Raw genomic sequence first — 13,442 nt, 5'->3', positions numbered from 1 at the left:
CTTAAAAACAAGAACAGGCTGCAATGTATAGTTAAGGTGCGTGGCGAGAATTCTCACAACCCTCTGACTGACTTAAAGTCTGTCTATGAGACAAGGTCCCTCAAGAAGGCCCAATAAGTCCTGGCAGACCCTAGTCACCCCCTGAACATCTGCTTCATCTTGTTGCCGTCTGGACAAGGACAAACAGACACAAAACCTCTTTTGTCCCTGCTGCTATAGGCTTTTTTAATAAGTCAATGTGAGGTATGGACTTCCGTGTAGTACGTATTTATTTTATTTCTAGATGTATGGCTGTTGTCTTGTATAACCTGTGTGTTATTTATGTTACATGGTGCTGCACAACAAATTGCCCCCTGGGGATAATAAAGACTCCTTGAACCTTGAAGGGCAACAGGACTTGGTAAAAAGGTCCTCTGCAGAAGTTTTGTCTCTCATCCAAGAGACTACTTTAGTTGTTTTTTTTTACACAGAAAGGGTTGGACACAGTGCCCACTCCCCCACCCATATCTAACAATTGAAAGCTGTGGGGAAAGGGGGGTTCCAAAGCTAATAGACCATTCAACAAGCAATTCTGATGCACTATACTGACCCATTCAGGATGAACACTGTATACTCTGACTGCAGCAACACAAGTTCAAATTTCAGTGATACCTAATTTTTATGGTGACTGAATGCAAAGTGTGTATCCCCCATGTAACTCAAAGCCTATCACTTCCAGTCAATACTGTCAAATGTGGAGCTTCTTCAAGTTACATTAACAACCAGGTGACTCCTCAACATGCCCCCACCAATGTACTGTTTTCAGGTTTAATGGCCAAGGACATTAAACCTGTAAGCTTACTTTAAACTAAATGTGGAAAGTTGAAAGGTTGATTTTTTTCACTTATACTGTGGCTTAAAAACACATTCCACCGAGATTTTCACTCAGATCGCTGTATTCAGAGTCCAAAGTGCTAACCATTACACCATGGAACCTTTAAAAGTGTTGCAAGTGTTTGCTTGACAGTTTCTTTCATAATATCCACATAATATTGATATGATATGATATTGAAGTCGCACAACAATCACAACGAAGATGAAAAAGCAACAATTATTGGCCAACTTAAGTCATTTAGTTAGCTAAGCATTCAGAGGATGTGGGAAAAGTTTTCCAAAAGTAGAATGGGAGCCAGAGCGTTCCTCTCCTGTGGAACCAGGTTCCAGTTTGGGTTCAGGAGGCAGACACCATCTCCACATGTAAGAGTAGGCTTAAGACTTTCCTCTTTGATAAATCCTATAGGTAGGGCTGGCTTGGGTGAGTCCTGAACCATCCCTTAGTTGTGCTGCTATAGGCCTAGACTGCCGGGGGACTTCCCATGATGCACTAGGTACCTCTCTCCTCCTCCTTCTCTCCATCTGTATGCAACCTCATATGCCTTTGAGATACAAGAACTTCTTCACTTGCGTAAATGGCCTATTTGTGCAAACAAAAGGTGGAAACAGATGATCTTGAGTGTAGGGTTTGGTGATTTTATTACCCCTAAAGTGTCTGCCGGTGCTTAGCATTAATAGCACCACACTCAAACCATCTGAGATAACTGGCCTGCTTTTTAAGTGTTTGAAAAAATTAGGCCAGTTTTGGATGGGCTACCTGGTTGTGTATGGTTTGTAGGGACTGCATATATTTTTGGCCTTGCAAAAAAGACATGGAAAGCAGAGCTATGGAGTCCAAACCAAGATGCTACCATTCTGTTTCTGGAGGTAGACAGGAGTTTCTAACCATGAAGGGACTTGAACCCTTAATCTTCTGATCCAAAGTCAGACGCCTTGTCCATCAGTCCACATGGCTGCAAAAAATAAAGTAATATTTCCAAATCTGAATTGCCATGGTTTATCTGAAATTCAGGAGCGAGGTAACATTTGTAAAAAAGGCAGACTAATTAGGTGGCCAGTTAGCTTTTGTTGAAGGAAATAGATTGAATGCTAGGCACATCAGTTACCTGTGACTCATATTTGCACTTGCTGAGCAGACAACCTTACAACTGTGTTTTGGGCCTTGCTACAAAATACATGGGAAGCAGAGCTATAGAGATTGAGACTTGTTTTGCGTTAATGGCCGATTTGTGCATACAAAAGGTGGATATAGGTGACCTTGGGCTTAGGGTTTGGCGATTTTAGAACTCCTAAAGTGACTGCCGGTGCTTAGCATTTTTAGCACCACACTCAAACAATCTTAGCTAACCGGCCTGCTTTTTAACTGTTTAAAAAGAAAAAATTCCGAAAAACAAACCACGCGAAATCAAGCACCATTGGGAGAGTTTTGGATGGGCTACCTGGTTGTGTATGGTTTGTAGGGACTGCATATGTTTTTGGCCTTGCAAAAAAGACATGGAAAGCAGAGCTAGAGAGTCCAAACCAAGATGCTACCATTCTGTTTCTGGATGTAGACAGAAATATCTAACCATGAAGGGACTTGAACCCGAAGGACAACGCCACGTGTCCCTGTGACCCAAAAGGACAACGCCACAAGTCCACGTGACCCGAAAGGACAATGCCACGGGTCCCTAGGACCCAAAGGACAACGTCAAGGGTCCCCGGGACCCGAAGGACAATGCCACGGGTCCCAAGGACCCATAAGGCCAATGCCACGGGTCCCTGGAACCCGACGGACAACGTCAAGGGTCCCCGGGACCCGAAGGACAATGCCACAGGTCCCAAGAACCCATAAGGCCAATGCCATGGGTCCCTGGAACCTGAAGGACAACGTCAAGGGTCCCCGGGACCCGAAAGACAACCCTATGGGTAAAACTGCACGGGTCCCCAGGACCCAAAGGACAACTCAGGGGTTAAAAAGTGCCTGGCTAGCTCAGTCGGTAGAGCATGAGACTCTTAATTTTAGGGTCGTGGGTTTGAGCCCATGTTGGGTTCTAGAACTATAACATTGTAGAACTGTAAGTAACATTTTAGGACCATAACTCTTAATATTCTAAAACTACAACCTATTGTTTTACAACTGCAACTTAACCTTCCAGAACTGCAGCTTAACATTCTTGAACTTAAACCTAACATTCTAGAACTGCAGCTTACCATTGTAGAACTACAATGTAACCTTTTAGGACTATGAGCAACCTTTTGGGAACGCAATTTATAAAAAGAACTGCAGAGTAACATTCTAGAACTGTAACATTTCAGAACTTTTACGTAAAATTTTTGGACTGCAACTCAAAACTTCAGAAGTGCCTGGCTAGCTCAGTCGGTAGAGCATGAGACTCTTAATATCAGGGTCGTGGGTTCGAGCCCCACGTTAGGCGGTGGTGTTTTAGAGAGTGGGAATACCTGAGTTCTGCACAGTATCAGATGGCTGTATTGGGGTGGATTGGCTGTCAATAGCAAGATTAGCAGTTCCATCCCAGTAAAAAAATCCCTGAAAGAATAGAAAGAACAATAGGTTGAAGTTTTAGAATTTTTACAAATTGCGTTCCCAAAAGGTTGCTCAAAGTCCTAAAAGGTTACATTGTAATTCTAGAATGGTAAGCTGCAGTTCTAGAATGTTAGGTTGAAGTTCTAGAATGTTTAACTGCAGTTCTGGAATGTTAAGTTGCAGTTCTAGAACAATAAGATGTAGTTTTGAATATTAAGAGTTATGGTCCTAAAATGTTACTTACAGATTTACAATGCTATGTTGTAGTTCTAGAATGTTAAGTTTAATTTCTAGAATGTTAGGTTTGAGTTCTAGAATGTTAATATATTAAGTTCTAGAATGTTAGGTTTAAATTCAAGAATGTTAAGCTGCAGTTCTGGAATGTTAAGTTGCAGTTGTAGAACAATAGATTGTAGTTTTAGAATTTTAGGAGTCATGGTCCTACAATGTTACTTACAGTTCAACAATGTTATGTTGTAGTTCTAGAATGTTAAGCTGCCATTATAAAATGTAAAGTTACAATTCAAGAACAAAAGGTTGAAGTTTTAGAATATTTGTAAGTTGCGGTCCCAAAATGTTACTTACAGTTCTAAAAGGTTTCATTTTAGTTCTAGAATGGTAAGTTGCAGTTCTAGAATGTTAGTGTTGTGTTGTAGTTTTAGAATGTTAGGTTTAATTTCTAGAATGTTAAGCTGTCAATCTAGAATGTTAGTTCAAAGTTCAAGAATGTAAACCTGCAGTTCTGGAATATTAAGTTGCAGTTCTGGAACAATAGGTTGAAGTTGTAGGATTTTAAGAGTTGCGGTCCTAAAATGTTAATTGCAGTTCTAAAATGTTACATTGTAGTTCTAGAATGTTAAGCTGCAGTTCTGGAATGTTAAGTTGCAGTTCTAGAACAATAAGTTGAAGGTTTAGAATTTGAACATGGATTGTCACCAGACTTTAGTTTGATCTGAGGAACAGGGGGCAGCACAAGCCATAATTTTAGAATGCAGGCACATTTTAGTCTGGTAAATTTCAGGGATTTTTACACTGGGATAGAACTGCTAATCTTGCGATTGACTGCCGATCCACCCCAATACAGCCATCGGATACGGTGCAGAACTCAGGCATTCACACTCTCTAAAACACAACCGCCCAACGTGGCGCTCGAAACCCACAACCCTGAGATTAAGAGTCTCATGCTCTTCCGACTGAGCTAGCCAGGCACTTCTTAACCCTTCTGTTGTCCTTCGGGTCTTGGGGATCCATGCAGTTTTACCCATAGTGTTGTCCTTTGGGTCCCCGGGGACCCGTGGCATTGTACTTTGGGTTCCAGGTAGCCAGAGCATTGTCCTTTGGGTCCCGGGGACCCTTGACGTGGTCCTTTGGGTCCCTGGGACCCACAACGCTGTCGTTTGGGTCCTGGGGACCCTTGACGTTCCTTTTCGGGTCCCAGGTACCCTTGACGTTTTCCTACGGGTCCCGGGGACCCATGACGTTGTCGTTTGGGTCCCATGGGTCGTTTGGGGACCCATGAAGTTGTCCTTTGGGTCCCAAGGATCTGTGTCATTGTCCTTTGGGTCCCGGGGACTCTTGACGTTGTCCTTTGGGTTCCAGGGACCCGTGGCATTGGCCTTGCGGGTCCCGGGGACCCTTGACGTTGTCCTTCGGGTCCATAGGACCCGTGACGTTGTCCTTCGGGTCCATAGGACCCGTGGCATTGGCCTTGCGGGTCCCAAAGACCCATGGCATTGTCCTTCGGGTCCCGGGGACCCTTACGTTGTCCTTCGGGTCCATAGGACCCTTGACATTGTCCTTCATGTCCATAGGACGCTTGACGTTGTCCTTCGGGTCCCGGAGACCCTTGACGTTGTCCTTCGGGTCCATAGGACCCATGGCATTGGCCTTGCGGGTCCCAAGGACCCGTGGCATTGTCCTTTGGGTCCCGGGGACCCTTGACGTTGTCCTTCGGGTTCAAGGGACCTGTGGCATTGGCCTTATGGGTCCTTGGGACCTGTGGCATTGTCCTTCAGGTCACAGGGACCCTTGACATTGTCCTTTGGGTCCCAGGGACCCGTGGTACACTCAATCGGTCGTATTAGTTCTGCTACCCTCGCATCATCCTGCCTTTGAGTCCCTGGGGACCCTTGACGTTGTCCTTCGGGTTCCAGGGACCCGTGGCAATGGCCTTATGGGTCCTTGGGACGCGTGGCATTGTCGTTTCGGGTCACGTGGATCCGTGGCCTTGTCCTTTGGGTCCCTAGGACCCGCGACATTGTCCTTCGGTTCCCAGGGACCCGTGGCATTGTCCTTCAGGTCACAGGTTCAGGACCCTTGACATTGGTGGTACACTCAATCGGTCGTATTAGTTCTGCTACCCTCGCATCGTCCTGCCTTTGAGTCCCTGGGATTCTGGCCAGTGGCTTGTAGTTGTAGTAAAAACAGGAAAGGCAAAGGCGAGTGGAAAGGGAGGTTAAAAAAGAAAACTAAAGGCTTGACATCAGTCCACTAATTATTTTTATTACATACACACACACACACACACAATATACACTTTAGACACATTTGTCTTCTTGTTGTTGTCATTTTTTTTCACGTCATCTTGTTTCGGTTCTGTGCACTTGTTGCACGTGGCTCGGCACAGCCGGGGGAGCAGCTGCAGCATGGCCCGTCGTTTGACTCTGGAGTTGAAGCTGCATCGGATTCTCGTGAGCGGCGGTGCCGCTCGCAATGTCTCCGCTGAAGCCAAGGTACAAAAAGGAGAAAACCCACAAGAGGCCCGCGACGAACACAACGACGACAACCACCACCGTGACTGTGATGGCGGCGGGTGTGCGTCACAAGAGGACCAACACACACACAACCACAGCAGAGAAAAAGACTACTGACAAACATGTTTGAAATCTGAAAAGTGTCAGGGGATGTAGCTCAGTGGTAGAGCGCATGCTTCGCATGTATGAGGCCCCGGGTTCAATTCCCGGTATCTCCAACAAGTGTTACTGTCTCATTGAGAAGGATTTGAACAAGCTTGAATAGCATGATATAGTGGGTTTCTGGCAGTTAATGCAGAAATCAGTCTCAATGACCAGATGTGTTGCATGATTTGCAGTGCATTTCCCAGTGATGGTGGTCAGTGTAGCTACCTTCCACGCAGTTGGTTTTGTCTCCCAGCCATTGCAGTACCTTTCTTTGAGTGATGTTACTGTTTATCTATGATTTATACAATTCAATTCAATTTCAATTCAATTTTATTTATAGTATCAATTCATAACAAGAGTTATCTCAAGACACTTTACAGATATACCACACTCCAGAATTTACAAGGACCCAACAGTTCTAGTAGTTTCCTCCAGAGCAAGCAACAGTGCGACAGTGGCGAGGAAAAACTTCCTTTTAGGCAGAAACCTCGGTCAGACCCAGGCTCTTGGTAGGCGGTGTCTGACGGGCCGGTTGGGGTTAGAATGAAGAGTGGCAATAACAAAAATAGAAAAAATTAGTAGTTTGTAGCAGTTCTTTGTAGTAGTTCATGGCATAGCAGGACGCTGTGCGGCATTACAAGGCACAGCAGGACGTAGCAGGACGTAGCAGGACGTAGCAGGACGTAGCAGTGTAGCAGTTGAACATGGCATCACAGAACGTGTAGCGGGACCATGGCGACAGCTGCTACCCTGATTTCGGAGCCTCTCTGATCCAAGGGAACATGCTGGGGAAAAAAGAACATAAGGACTCCGGGGAATGACTCCCCAGAGCTAGGTTAGTAACAAGCATTTCTGGGACATGGATGCACATAAATGAAAAAAGATGGAAAGATAGAGGAGAGAGGAGCTCAGTGTATCAAAATAAGTCCCCAGCTGTCTAAAATTATTACAGCAAAACCAAGAGAGACAAGGTAAAGAGAGCTCCAGCCCGGCCGGGCCAGAACTCTCCCCAACCGGATCGGGCTGTATGCCAAGTCTCCCTTTAGTTCTATTATATTCTTGATTATATGATAGATAAATCTGAAAACTATGTGACTAACTACTACTCCCTAACAATATTTGATTCTATGCCCTAACTAGTGTATCAAAATAAGTCCCAAGCTGTCTAAAACTATTATTACAACAAAACCAAGAGAGACAAGGTAAAGAGAGCTCCAGCCCGGTCGGGCTAGAAACTCTCCCCAACCGGATCGGGCTGTATGCCAAGTCTCCCTTTAGTTATATTATATGATAGATAAATCTGAAAACTATGTGACTAACTACTACTCCCTAACAATATTCGATTCTATGCCCTAACTATAAGCTTTATCAAAAAGGAAAGTCTTAAGCCTACTCTTAAATGTGGAGACGGTGTCTGCCTCCCGGACCCAAACTGGAACCTGGTTCCACAGGAGAGGAGCCTGATAGCTAAACGCTCTGGCTCCCATTCTACTTTTAGAGACTCTAGGAACCACCAGTAACCCTGCATTCTGGGAGCGTAGTGCTCTCCTAGGGTTGTAAGGTACTATAAGCTCTTTAAGATAAGATGGAGCCTGACCATAAAGAGCTTTGTAGGTGAGAAGAAGGATTTTAAATTCTATTCTAAATTTTACAGGAAGCCAATGCAGAGAAGCTAAAACAGGAGAAACGTGATCTCTTTTCCTGGTTCCCGTCAGAACACGTGCCGCAGCATTCTGGATCAGCTGTAGAGTCTTTATGGATTTTTTCGAGCAGCCTGATAGTAAAGAATTGCAGTAATCCAACCTAGAAGTAACAAATGCATGGACTAATTTTTCTGCATCATTTTTAGACAGGATATTCCTGATTTTTGCAATATTACGTAGGTGAAAAAAGGCGATCCTTGAAATTTGCTTTAAGTGGGAAGTAAAGGACATGTCCTGATCAAAGATGACTCCAAGATTCTTCACAGTGGTACTGGAGGCCAGGGTGATGCCATCCAGAGTAACTATATCTTTGGATAGTGCGTCACGGAGGTGCTTGGGTCCGAGAGCAATAACTTCAGTTTTATCTGAGTTTAACATTAGAAAATTACAGGTCATCCAGGTTTTAATATCCTGAAGGCACGTTTGAAGTTTAGCTAACTGATTAGTTTCCTCCGGCTTGATTGATAGATATAATTGAGTATCATCTGCATAACAATGAAAGTTTATGGAGTGTTTCCTAATAATACTGCCTAAAGGAAGCATATATAAAGTGAACAGGATTGGACCGAGCACAGATCCTTGTGGGACTCCATGACTAACCTTGGCGTGCACAGAGGATTCATCGTTAACATGAACAAACTGAGATCGACCTGATAAATAAGACTTAAACCAGCTTAGAGCAGTCCCTTTAATGCCAATTAAATGTTCCAATCTCTGTAATAAGATATAATGGTCAATGGTATCAAATGCAGCGCTAAGATCTAATAACACAAGTACAGAGATAAGTCCTTTGTCTGAAGCAATTAGGAGGTCATTAGTAATTTTCACAAGTGCTGTCTCTGTGCTATGATGAACTCTAAATCCTGACTGAAAATCCTCAAATAAGCTGTTGCTATGCAGAAAGTCGCACAGCTGTTTGGCGACTGCTTTCTCAAGAATCTTAGAGAGAAATGGAAGGTTGGATATAGGTCTATAGTTGGCTAAAACATCTGGATCAAGGTTTGGTTTTTTCAGAAGAGGTTTAATTACAGCTACTTTAAAGTACTGTGGTACATAGCCTGTTAATAAAGACAAATTGGTTATACTCAGTAGTGAAGTGTTGACTAATGGTAAAACTTCTTTAAGTAGCCTAGTCGGGATGGGATCTAAGAGGCAGGTTGATGGCTTAGATGAAGAAATAATTGAATTAAATTGATAAAGATCAAGTGAAGCAAAGCGGTCAAAACATGTATCTGGTTTTACAGCTGTTTCTAAGGTTCCTGAGTTTAGAGATAAGCCAGTTAAAGGCAGGTCTTGGTGAATTTTGCTTTTAATAGTTATAATTTTATCATTGAAGAACCTCATAAAGTCGTTACTACTAAGAGCTATGGGAATACTTGGCTCAGTAGAGGTGTGACCTTCTGTTAGCCTGGCTACAGTACTGAAAAGAAACCTGGGGTTGTTCCTATTTTCCTCTATCAATGACGAGTAGTACGCTGCTCTGGCATTACGGAGGGCCTTCCTATACGTTTTAAGACTATCTTGCCAGGTTAAACGAGAATTTTCCAGTTTGGTGGAGCGCCAGATCTTCTCAAGTTTCCGCAATATTTGCTTTAATTTGCGAGTTTCAGTGTTATACCATGGAGCTAACCTTCTTTGTTTTATTATCTTCTTTTTTAGAGGGGCAACAGAGTCTAGAGTCATTCGTAGCGAGCCTGCTGCACTATCAACAAAATGATCGATTTGGGAGGGACTAATAGCATAGGAGTCCTCCGTTACTTTGGGACTTGGTAATTAATTAAATGCTAACGGAATCGCATCCTTAAATTTAGCTACAGCACTATCAGATAGACATCTTGTATAGGATGTTTTGCCTAACGGCGTGTAGTTCAGCAGTATAAACTCAAAAGTTATCAAACAGTGGTCAGATAGGAAGGGATTCTGTGGGAACACTATTAAATGTTCAATTTCAACACCATATACCAGAACAAGATCGAGGGTGTGGTTAAAACGGTGAGTCGGTTTATGTACACTTTGAGAGAAGCCAATAGAATCTAATAGAGAGATAAACGCAGTGCTAAGGCTATCATTCTCATCGTCCACATGAATATTAAAATCCCCTACAATAATAACTTTGTCCGTTTTTAGCACTAAGTTCGATAGAAACTCTGCAAATTCGGATAAAAATTCAGAGTATGGACCAGGTGCTCGGTACACTATAATATACTATATATATATATATATATATATATATATATATATATATATATATATATATATATATATACATATACTAATTAGTCTGCCTTTTTTACAAATGTTGCCTCTCTCCTGAATTTCAGATAAACAATGGCAATTCAGATTTGGAAATATTACATTTTTTTTTTGCAACCATGTGGCCTAATGGACAAGGCGTCTGACTTCGGATCAGAAGATTGAGGGTTCAATGGTTTGGACTCTATAGCTATGCTTTCCATGTCTTTTTTGCAAGGCCAAAAATATATGCAGTCCCTACAAACCATTCACAACCAGGTAGCCCATCCAGAACTGCCCCAATTTTGCTTGATTTTGCCTGGTTTGTTTCCGGAAATCTGTCTTTTTCAAACATTTAAAAAGCAGGCCGGTTAGCTCAGATGGTTTGAGTGTGATGCTAATAATGCTAAGCACCGGCAGACACTTTAGGGGTAATAAAATCACCAAACCCTACACCCAAGATCATCTGTTTCCACCTTTTGTTAGCACAAATAGGCCATTTACGCAAGTGAAGAAGTTCTTGTATCTCAAAGGCATATGAGGTTGCATACAGATGGAGAGAAGGAGGAGGAGAGAGGTACCTAGTGCATCATGGGAAGTCCCCCGGCAGTCTAGGTCTATAGCAGCACAAGTAAGGGATGGTTCAGGACTCACCCAAGCCAGCCCTACGTATAGGATTTATCAAAGAGGAAAGTCTTAAGCCTACTCTTACATGTGGAGATGGTGTCTGCCTCCTGAACCCAAACTGGAACCTGGTTCCACAGGAGAGGAACGCTCTGGCTCCCATTCAACTTTTGGAAAACCTGTTCTTGACTTGCCTTTTCCCACATCCTCTGAATGCTTAGCTAACTAAATGACTTAAGTTGGCCAATAATTGTTGCTTTTTCATCTGTGTTGTGATTGTTGTGTGCCTTCAATATCATATCATATCAATATTATGTGGATATTATGAAAGAAACTGTCAAGCAAACACTTGCAACACTTTTAGGTTCCATGGTGTAATGGTTAGCACTCTGGGCTCTGAATCCAGCGATCTGAGTGCAAATCTCGGTGGAATGTGTTTTAAGCCACAGTATAGGTGAAAAAAATCAACCTTTCAACTTTCGACATTTAGTTTAAAGTAAGCTTACAGGTTTAATGTCCTTCGCCATTTAAACTGAAAACAGTACATTGGTGGGGGCATGTTGAGGAGTCACCTGGTTGTTAATGTAACTTGAAGGAGTTCCAAATTTTACAGTATTGACTGGAAGTGACAGGCTTTGAGTTACATGGGGGATACACACTTTGCATTCAGTCTCACAAAAAAATTAGGTATCACTGAAATTTGAACTTGTGTTGCTGCAGTCAGAGTATACAGTGTTCATCCTGAATGGGCCAGTATAGTGCATCAGAACTGCTTGTTGAATGGTCTATTAGCTTCGGAACCCCCCCTTCCCCACAGCTTTCAATTGTCTTTCACCTGTGCTGTGGCTTAAAAAGAGGTTTAACTAAGAATTGAAGTTAGATCGCTGGATTCAGAGCCCAGAGTGCTATACATTACACCATGGAACCTTTAAAAGTGTTGCTAGTGTTTGCTTGGCAGTTTCCTTTATAATATCCACATGTGTGATATTGAAGGCACACAAAATTCACAACAGATCAGAGAGCTTTCAGGGGATGTAGCTTTGTGGTAGAGCACATGCTTTGAGTGTATGAGGCCCTGGGTTCCACGGCATCTCCAACAGGTGTTGTTTTCCTGACTGTAGAAGAGCTCTTATTCTGGAAATGAAATAATGCAGCAGGAATTAAAAGAGAATAAAACAGGTGTTTAACTTAACAAGTGTCTACCAACTCTGCACTTTACACATGTCCTGCTTTACTCAACAATTGAGAAGGATTTGAGCATTTTTGTATAGCACAGTGTTGTGGGTTGTAGTGATCTCCTTGTGTTTATGGTAATTAATGCAAAAATCAGTCTCAATGACCAGATGTGTTGCAAGATTTGCAGTCAACATTGAATTGTCCAGTGATGGTTGTATAGTGGTGAGCATAACTACCTTCCAAGCAAATGACCGGTGTTGGATTCCCAGCCATCGCAGTAGCTTTTTTTGAGTGATGTTACTTTTTGTTACATTTGATGTTACGTTTACATTTTGAGTCTCAATGCCCAGATGTGTTACAAGATTTTCAGTGAACGCTGCATTGTCAAGCGATGGTGGTATGGTGGAGAGCATAGCTACCTTCCAAGCAGTTGACCTGGGTTTTATTCCCAGCCATCGCAGTAGTTTTTATTGTGTGGTTACTTGCTTTATTTGTCAAGAAGTAACCAGAAAGGTTACTTGCCCAACCAGATTTGATAAAATATTAGATCTCTGTTATGGTACAAATAAGGGAGCATATCAATCAATCAAGCTGCCTCCACGAGGATCCACAGACACAGGCAGGGCACTACAATTTGTGCTTTGCCCGTGTCTGGTAACTACTACTAACCAAATAAAAAGTTTATCAACAGAGCAGAAAGCAGCAGAAAGGAAACAGGTGTGTTACTTTTTGACTATGATTTATATTGCAGCAGTGCAATCATTTTGCCCAGGTTTGATTTCCAGCCACCGCAGTTGCATTTAAAGGTTTTAAAGCCTTATACAACATTAACATTACATGTTTTACCCAGTTTTCTTCTTTTATTCCGTAATATTTCAATTTCTTTGCGGTGAGTCATCCCAAAAGGATTAATTATAAACTATTTTTGGTGGGATTTGCTTTTTGGCCGAGTCCTCATTTTCAGAGTTTCTCTTCGGGGATCAATAAAGAATTTCTGATTCTGATGTAGAGATGGACAGACAACCCAAAAGCATAAGACATCTTGCCAAGACATAACAAGAAACAAAAAAAAGAGGTGAGGGAGGTAGAGTTAAAGAACCTTTTTTCAGGACCTTTTTTTTGTCGCTCAATATGGCAGGCATTCTATGCATCCAGGGCCAAATGTTTTACCATTTCATCCACTACGGGCCCCTAAGGAAACGTGTGAATGTGAACTCTTGTTACCCATAGCAACGACAGGTAACAACGAGTGGAAGTACTTCTCTCTTTTTTGTATAATCGCCACTATACGGCCCAGTTCAATCTCGGTAAACTTTGCGGAAATCCTGCAAAGAGCTACGATGACTGTTTATCTGTAAGGATTATAAAATCTATCTGTCAACCCCGTCTTGCCCGTATTGGATGGAA

At 42.6% G+C, this 13,442-nt stretch overlaps 2 non-coding genes across 2 annotated transcripts; both read left to right on the top strand.

The window, feature by feature from the left end:
* The first annotated feature begins 3,217 nt into the window (after positions 1-3,217).
* On the top strand, positions 3,218-3,290 carry trnak-cuu (transfer RNA lysine (anticodon CUU)). The gene has a single exon. It is a non-coding gene; the product is annotated as a tRNA-Lys (tRNA).
* A 3,009-nt stretch (positions 3,291-6,299) lies between these two features.
* On the top strand, positions 6,300-6,371 carry trnaa-cgc (transfer RNA alanine (anticodon CGC)). Its single transcript has one exon. It is a non-coding gene; the product is annotated as a tRNA-Ala (tRNA).
* The last annotated feature ends 7,071 nt before the right edge of the window (positions 6,372-13,442 follow it).

The sequence above is a fragment of the Etheostoma spectabile genome, unplaced genomic scaffold (genome assembly GCF_008692095.1).
Source record: "Etheostoma spectabile isolate EspeVRDwgs_2016 unplaced genomic scaffold, UIUC_Espe_1.0 scaffold00018988, whole genome shotgun sequence".
NCBI classification, from domain to species: domain Eukaryota; kingdom Metazoa; phylum Chordata; class Actinopteri; order Perciformes; family Percidae; genus Etheostoma; species Etheostoma spectabile.
Note: the sequence above shows the minus strand (reverse complement) of the source record. Positions and strands in the feature narration are given on the sequence as shown.